At 37.6% G+C, this 7637-nt stretch overlaps 1 non-coding gene across 1 annotated transcript; it reads left to right on the forward strand.

Annotated features, from left to right (window-relative positions):
- The first annotated feature begins 963 nt into the window (after positions 1 to 963).
- LOC121231344 (small nucleolar RNA R71) lies at positions 964 to 1070 on the forward strand. Its single transcript, XR_005929404.1, has one exon. It is a non-coding gene; the product is annotated as a small nucleolar RNA R71 (small nucleolar RNA).
- Positions 1071 to 7637: the final 6567 nt, after the last annotated feature.

Raw genomic sequence — 7637 nt, forward strand, 5'->3', positions numbered from 1 at the left:
CAATAAATGGTAAGTTAATATGTAATTTTTTAAGAGTTTAAGGAATTTACCAAATTGTTCATCTGAGCAGTCTTTCCTTGTCACGTTGGGTTATGGCACAGGAGGTTTATATTCGACAATCACTAGTTTGTTTGTATTTTGATCTACCTCACCTTAACCTTTGCTTACCACAGTTTCTTGCGTCGGTTCTGGTTTAGGCTCAATGACTTCTTCGTCATCTTGAATATTAATTGCATTGAGTTGTTCCCTTGGGTTAGGTTTGGTACTTGGAAAACTACCTTGTGGTCATTCGGAGATTAGTTTGGAAAGCTAGCCTATCTGATTTCGAGGCTTTGGATCGACGCTTGTTGAGTTTTAAGTACTGTCTCGGTGTTCTGAAAATGGGTTTCTGACATTGATATAAACTTTGAGAGCATCTCTTCAAGGTTTGGCTTCTTTTCCTTTTGGTAGGGTGGTTGTTGGTAGCCCGGAGGATGTTGTGATCTTTGGTTTCGTTGACCGCCCCACGAGAAATTGGGGTGCTTCCTCTAACCTGCATTATAAGTGTTACTATATGGATTGTTTTGAGGTCGAGGATTATTACCCATGCAGTTTAATTACTCGTTATCCATGCTGTGGCCATAAGGTTGGTATTCCGAATAGTTTGTTCCACTGCTACTTGCTTCGCACTGTATTACTGGGTGAACCTGTGAAGAACTAAGAAAACCATCAATCTTTTTATTCAAGAGTTCTACCTGATTAGAGAGCATGGTGACCCAATCGACGTTATAAACACCGGTTGTTTTTGTTGGCTTTGTCCTCATGACTTGCCACTGATAATTATTCAGTGACATCTCCTCTATAAACTCATAGACGTCTTTCGGTGTTTTATTGTTGATGGTAACGCCCGCCGCTGCATCAACCATTTACCGAGTCGAAGGATTCAGACCATTGTGAAATGTTTGTACTCGGAGCCAAAGTAGTAACCCATGGTGAGGGCACCTTCTTAGTAAGTCCTTGTATCTCTCCCATGCATCGTAGAGGGTTTCTAAATCCATCTGCACAAAAGAAGAGATATCATTACGTAATTTAGCCATTTTAGCTGATGGAAAATATTTTAGTAAGAATTTTCGGTCATTTGTTCCCGAGTAGTAATTGACCCTCGTGGTAACGAGTTCAACCACTATTTAGCTTTATTCCTCAATGAAAAAGGAAACAACCGAAGACGTATGGCATTATCAGAAACGCCATTAATTTTAAATGTATCGTATAGTTCTAAGAAGTTGGCTAAATGAGCGTTGGGATACTCATCCTGCAAACCATCAAACTGAACAAATTGTTGTATCATTTGAATTGTGTTAGGGTTTAATTCAAAAGTTTTTGCAGCTACAGCAGGTCTAACTATGCTTGATTCAGTTCCTGTTAAAGAAGGTTTAGCATAATCATACATAGTGCGTGGAGCAAGATTTTGATTAACCGTAATTGCAGGAGGTATTTGATCACCTTGGTTTTTAGCCATCTCTTCGGTTGGGGGTTGAGTATCGTCGTCTTGCTCATTCTCCGTGTATCTTAAGCAGCACCTTATTTCTCTTTGGTTTCTACGAGCTGTACGATCGATTTCTTTGTCAAAAAGTAATGGTCCCGACGGGTTTCTTCTAGTCATAAACTACAAAAACCTGCCAATAGAAGGAAAACGTAAATTAATAAGTAATAATAATAAAATTAAATTAAATTGCAAGAAAAATAAATGGCTAAAGTAATAAAAATTGAGCGTTCCTAATATCTTAGTTCCCCGGCAACGACGCCAAAAACTTGATCGCGTTATTTCGTGATAGGTTTTAAATATTTATAATTACTCGTTCTTAAACAAACTATTATCGCGATGTAGGCAAGTGTACCTATCGAACAGTAATATAGTTTTAGCAAGACCGGATTGTCGAACCCAAAGAAACTACAAGTACTAGTAATGACTGTCTTTTTATTATCTAGCCTAAGAATAAAGAGGTTTTGTTTTAATTAACTAATTATCTAAACTAAGAATTCACAGATAATGGAATTGAGGAATCACTTTTGGGAAAAAATCGATTGACTTAAGACAATACCTAAGGAAAAATCCACCTAGACTTTACTTGTTATTCTGGCTCCAAATCGGATGATTTGTTCATTCAACTTGTTCCGTAGAGATCCCTAAGTTATGTTATTATCCCTATTCAAGACTAATAACGTCTAATCCCTAGATTGAATAACTGAGACTTTTCTCTAATTAACACTCTTGGGTTGCATTAACTCGATCTATGGATCCTCTTGTTAGGTTTCACCCTAATCCGGTAAAATCTTGTCACCTATGTCTAGGCACGCAATCAACTCCACTTAATTATGACAAATATACTCTTAGACAGGGTCTATTCCTCTTCTGAACAAGAGCGTGTCTTGAATAAGTATCCTGGGATATCAAAACAAGAATTACGAACACATAATTAAGAACAAGTTAAATATTTATCATACGATTTAGAAAATAATAACAAGATTCGTCTTAGTTTTCATTCCACTTAGGTATTTAGGGGTTTAGTTCATAACTAAATAAGAAAACATCTCAGAAGAATAAATAATACAAAACATAAAGAAAACCCAAAACTCCTGAAGGGAAATTGAGGAGAGATCTTCAGTCTTGATGATGAATCTGGTTTCTCAGATGGATCAATCGGCTTCCTTGGAGTAATTCCTTACTCCCCCTTCTCTGCCTCCCTTTTCTTCCTTCTCTAGGGAGTATTTATAGGCTTTGGAATGCCTAGAAGCCCTCAAAATTAGCCTTTTCTGAATTGGACTCAACTTGGGCTCGACAGGGACACGCCCATGGTACACGCTCGTGTTTGATTACTTTAGGCCGTGCTCGAGCCTACTAAATTGAAACGGTCGTGTAGTCTGCTCGTGTGAGGAGGTCCAGGCCGTGTTGATTTCGTACTTTGGTCTATTTTCTCTATTTTTGGCCCATTTCTCGTTCCTTTCACTCCCCTATGCTCTCCTAAGTATAAAACATGAAATTAAAGCATTAGGAGCATCAAATTCACCAATTCTAATGAGAAATCATCCATAAAATGCATTAAACATGGGGTAAAAATATGTATAATTTCTGTTTTATCAACTGGCACACATATCAACGTCGATACCATGTCCCAAACATGGTCCCAGACATGGTCTTACACTGGCTCACATATCAACGCCGATGCCATGTCCCAGACATGATCTTACACTGGTTCTCATCTCACATGCCGATGCCATGTCCTATACATGGTCTTACACGGCATCTCGTTAATTGTGGTGTAATGATATCCGAATCCTAAGCATTCCTCAGGGTCACCCGGGACTTTCGAAATATAGAGCTATCACCAAACTTTTATTAAATTGTCACAAGCCAATTTCATTAGGGCAATCATAAATATATCATAGAATATCAATTATTAAATGCATAATAATGGAATTGTTGAATTACTTACACACAACTTACATCGGAACAAAATGTGACTATTTGCGACTTAACCTACAACCTTGCCTTTTCCTCGGTCAATGTCTATTCCTCGTCCCTCTTGATCTAAAATAGCACATTTAAATCGTTTAATACACGCACTATTCAATTTAGTCCAAAATTCACACTATGGAAAAATTACAATTTTGCCCCTAAAGTTTCACAAAATTACAAAATTGCCCCTAGGCTCGTAAAATGTAAAGTATCCATTTTTCTCATTATTCAGCCTAGCCGAATAATTTTCTCTCTCTTATACCAACCCACATTTCTCATTTATTCACACATTTACACAGTTTTTACAACTTTTACAATTAAGTCTTTTTTATAAATTCCACCAAAAACTACCTAGTAAAAGTTGTTTATCACACATCGAACTTTCATATTCTTCCATTAGATATCAAAAAACAAGTATGTCATTCATGGGTATATTATTGAACATGAACCCTAGCTCAAATTAAGTGTAGAAATAGCTTAATCGAGCTACGAGGATTTGAAAAATATAAAAAAACATTAAAAACGGGGCTAGGATACATTTACTTTGAGCTTGAAAGATGAAAGTAGCCATAGCTATGGCTTCTTGTAAAATTCGGCCAAGGAGGATAAAGATGGACAAAAGTTTTGACAATTTTTCCCTTTTAATTATTTCAATAACCAATGGACCAAAATGCCCTTCCATTGAAACCTTGATATTTTATCCCTCCTATGTCCATTTTTGTCTATAATGACATATAATGGTATAATTACTAAATAAGGACTTCAAATTTCAAATCCCATCACATTTAAGCCCCATTAATCAACTAGAACACATGTTTTTCACTTATAGCAATTTAGTCCTAATAATTCAATTCGACACCATGTCGGTAAAATTCCTCCTTGATATTTTCACACAGTTATTAAATCACATAGTAGACCTTAAAACTTTATCGATAGGAATATTTCTACCTCAGATTTGTGGTTTAAAAACTACTTTTCTGTTTAGGCCCTAATTCGGGATGTTACAATTCTCCCCCTTAGGGATTTTTGTCCCCGAAAATCTTACCGGTAAACAAGTGCAGATATTTGTTTCTCATGGCCTCCTCGGGCACCCACGTAGCCTCCTCTAACCCATGCCTATGCCATAACACCTTCACTAAGGCGATATTCTTGTTCTCAACTGTTTGACTTCCCGAGCCAAAATCATGATCGACTTTTTAGTAAAAGTCATGTCCAGTTGAATCTCAACCTCTGTTGGTGAAATCACATGTGAAGGGTCTGATCTATAACGATGCAACATAGACACGTGGAATACATCATGGATCTTTTCCAATTTAGGCAGTAATGCCAACCGATAAGCTGTCGATCCTGTCCTTTTAGTGATTTCAAAAGGTCTTATAAAACGAGGACTCAACTTACCTTTCTCCATGGGGATACTTTCAAAAATACTTTATCGCCCACTTGATACTCAATTTCTTTTCTTTTCAAATTCGCCTAAGACTTTTTTCTATCCGATGCCACTCTTAAACAATCTTTAATTACTTTTACTTTGTCCTCGGTTTCCTTGACCAAGTCAACCCCATACATTTGATTTTCCTTGAGTTCTGTCCAATACAAGGGAGTTCGACACTTCTTGCCATACAACGCTTCATAGGGTGCCATTTTTAAACTCGTCTAAAAACTATTGTTATAGGCAAACTCAACCAAGGGTAAGTACTTTTCCCAACTACCTTGGAATTCTAGAACACAACATCTCAACATGTCTTCCAAGGTTTGAACCACTCTCTTAGATTGGTCGTCGGTTTGTGGATGAAAGGCAGTACTAAAATTCAATCTCATGCCTAAGGCTTCTTGCAACTTTTTCCAAAACTGCGAGGTAAACCTCGGATCACTATCCAATATGATCAATAAGGGTATTCCGTGAAGTCTCACAATTTCAGAAATATATAACTCAACCAATTTATCAATAGAGTAGTCGATACGTACCGAGATAAATTGAGCCGAATTCGTTAATCGATCAACTACGACCCACATCGCATCTTTCTTACTCGGTGTCAAAGGTAAGCCCGTTACAAAATCCATGGTAATTCGGTCCCATTTCCACTCAAGAACCATGATAGGCTGTAGTAATCCTAAAGGTACTTGGTACTCAGCTTTTACTTGTAGACAAATTAAGCATCTCGGGACAAATTCAGAAATATCTCTCTTCATACCGTTCCACCAATATATTTTCTTCAAGTCGTACATTTTCGTACTATCAGGGTGTACTGACAGATGACCATTATGTGCCTCATTCAAAATCTTATGAATCAACTTGGTATACTTAGCAACACAAATCCTATCTAGGAACATCAAGCAACCATCGTAATCAACTCGAAAATCAGATTCAGAAACCGACTCACACTGAGTTCTTTTAGCTTGCAATTCATTGTCGTTACTCTGAGCTTCACAAATTTCTTGAAGAAACATCGGCCTAGCTCTCAACTCCGCTACGACAGCACCATCATATGATAAAGCCAACCAAGCATCCATGGCTCTTAAAGTAAACAAAGATTTTCTACTTAGGGCATCGGCGACCATATTCGCCTCTCACATGTGATAGTCGATTATTAACTCATAATCTTTTATCAACTCCAACCATCTCCGTTGCCTAATATTTAAATCCTTTTGAGTCATTAGGTATTTCCAACTCTTGTGATCGGTGAATATTCGGCATGCCTCACCATACAAATGGTGTCTCCAAATCTTCAATGCGAAGACAATAACGGCTAGTTCTAAACCATGTGTCGGGTAATTTTTCTCATGCGATTTCAGTTGTCTAGATGCATAGGCTATCACTTTGCCTTCTTGCATAAGCACACATCCCAATCCATTCAAGGATGCATAACTAAAGATCACGAACTCCTTTCCCGGCTCTGGTTGGACTAACACTAGAGCTTCAGTCAACAACGCTTTCAGTTTCTCAAAACTTTGTTGGCACTTCTCTATCCATTCGAACTTAACATTCTTTTGTAACAACTTTGTCATTAGAGTGGCAATCATAGAAAATCCTTTAGCAAACCGTCTGTAATAACTAGCCAAGCCTAAAAAGCTTCTGACCTCTGTCACATTCTTCGGCAGTTTCCAGTCAACAATGGGTGAAATCTTACTCTGGTCAACTCTAATACCATCTCCCAAAACAATGTCCTAAAAACCCAACTTCATGAAGACAAAATTCTCTTTTACTAAACTTAGCATACAACTGTTTGTCCCTCAAAGTCTGCAAAACAATTCTCAAGTTCTCGGCATGCTCTGCTTCATCTTTTGAATAAATTAGAATATCATCGATGAACACCACAACAAACTTGTCTCAATATGGCTGAAATATTCGGTTCATTAAATCCATAAGCACAGCAGGAGCATTCGTTAACCCAATTGGCATAACAAGAAATTTGTAGTGGTCATACCTCGTTCTGAAGGCAGTCTTAGTTACATCTGACTCTTTAACCCGCAACTGATAGTAGCTGGACCTTAAGTCTATCTTTGGAAATACAGTGGTTCCCTTCAATTGATCAAATCGATCATCAATCGTTGGAAAAGGATACTTGTTCTTTATAGTCACCTTGTTGAGCTATCGATAATCTATACATAGCTTCATCGAACCATCTTTCTTTTTCACGAATAATACGGGGGCACCCCAAGGTGAAAAGCTCAACCTCGCAAAACCCTTATCAGTCAACTCATGTAACTAAACCTTCAACTCTTTTAATTCTATTGGGGCCATCCTATACGGAGTAATCGAAATAGGCGCAGTACCAGGAGTCAAATTAATGTAAAACTCTACTTCCCTAATAGGAGGTAACCCTGGTAATTCTTCCAAGAACACATCCGAATATTCACATACTACTGGTACCGAATCAATCTTTAACTCAGACTCTTTAGTATTTAACACAAAGGTAAGGTAGGCTTCATACCCCTTTCTTACACATTTCTGAGCAGACATGGAAGAAATCACTACAGGCATGCCATTCAATTCATCTGGTTCAACTCAAAGAACATTACCATTCTCACATTTTAGTTCAATAAACTTTCTTCCACAATTCACTACGACATCGTGAGTGGTCAACCAATCCATACCAAGAATTACATCAAATTTATCAATCGGTAATAGCATGAGATTAGT

This window comes from Gossypium hirsutum, chromosome A06 (genome assembly GCF_007990345.1).
Source record: "Gossypium hirsutum isolate 1008001.06 chromosome A06, Gossypium_hirsutum_v2.1, whole genome shotgun sequence".
Classification (NCBI taxonomy): Eukaryota; Viridiplantae; Streptophyta; class Magnoliopsida; order Malvales; family Malvaceae; genus Gossypium; species Gossypium hirsutum.